The sequence below is a fragment of the Arachis ipaensis genome, chromosome B5 (genome assembly GCF_059453495.1).
Source record: "Arachis ipaensis isolate K30076 ecotype BB chromosome B5, ASM5945349v1, whole genome shotgun sequence".
Taxonomy (NCBI): Eukaryota; Viridiplantae; Streptophyta; class Magnoliopsida; order Fabales; family Fabaceae; genus Arachis; species Arachis ipaensis.
In genome coordinates this window covers 110,385,256-110,386,152 of record NC_142440.1, presented here as the reverse complement: position 1 = coordinate 110,386,152, position 897 = coordinate 110,385,256, and the positions used below count along the sequence as shown (strand labels likewise).

At 40.9% G+C, this 897-nt stretch overlaps 1 non-coding gene across 1 annotated transcript; it reads left to right on the top strand.

Annotated features, from left to right (window-relative positions):
• The first annotated feature begins 495 nt into the window (after positions 1–495).
• On the top strand, positions 496–603 carry LOC148565354 (small nucleolar RNA R71). Its single transcript, XR_015885371.1, has one exon. It is a non-coding gene; the product is annotated as a small nucleolar RNA R71 (small nucleolar RNA).
• Positions 604–897: the final 294 nt, after the last annotated feature.

Here is an 897-nt window from a genome sequence, read left to right as displayed (position 1 = left end):
ACGCTTTGGAAAGCGTGACCCAAGGTAAAAAAGCGTGGCGCACTGGTGCGCAGAAATTGTGAATACACTTTGATTATGTAAAATTCATCGCTCTTTCTTTCCCTGGTAATGGCGCCAAAAACATGATGCCAATACCATGGTGTTTCCATAAGCTTCTTCTGCATAAGAAGCCTCTTGAGTACTGTTGGATGCAGCTTGCATTCCATTCAGACTCTGGGAAATCATATTGACTTGCTGAGTCAATATTTTGTTCTGAGCCAATATGGCATTCAGAGTATCAACTTCAAGAACTCCCTTCTTCATAGGCATCCCATTGTTCACAGGATTCCTTTCAGAAGTGTACATGAACTGGTTATTTGCAACCATGTCAATGAGTTCTTGAGCTTCTGCAGGCATTTTCTTTAAGTGAATGGATCCACCTGCAAAAGTATCTAATGACATTTTAGCCAATTCAAATATACCATCATAGAATATATCCAGGATGGTCCATTCTGAAAGCATGTCAGAAGGACACTTTTTGGTCAGTTCTTTGTATCTCTCCCAAGCTTCATAGAGGGATTCACCTTCTTTCTGTTTGAAGGTTTGGACATCCACTCTAAGCTTGCTCAGCTTTTGAGGAGGAAAGAACTTGGCTAAGAAAGCCGTGACCAGCTTATCCCAAGAGTTCAGGCTGTCTTTGGGTTGAGAGTCCAACCAGATTCTAGCTCTGTCTCTTACAGCAAATGGGAAAAGCATGAGCCTGTAGACTTCAGGATATACTCCATTAGTCTTAAAAGTATCACATATATGCAAGAATTCAGTTAAGAACTGAAAAGGATCTTCAGATGGAAGTCCATGAAACTTGCAGTTCTGCTGCATCAGAAAAACTAGCTAAGGTTTCAGCTAAAAGTTGTTTGC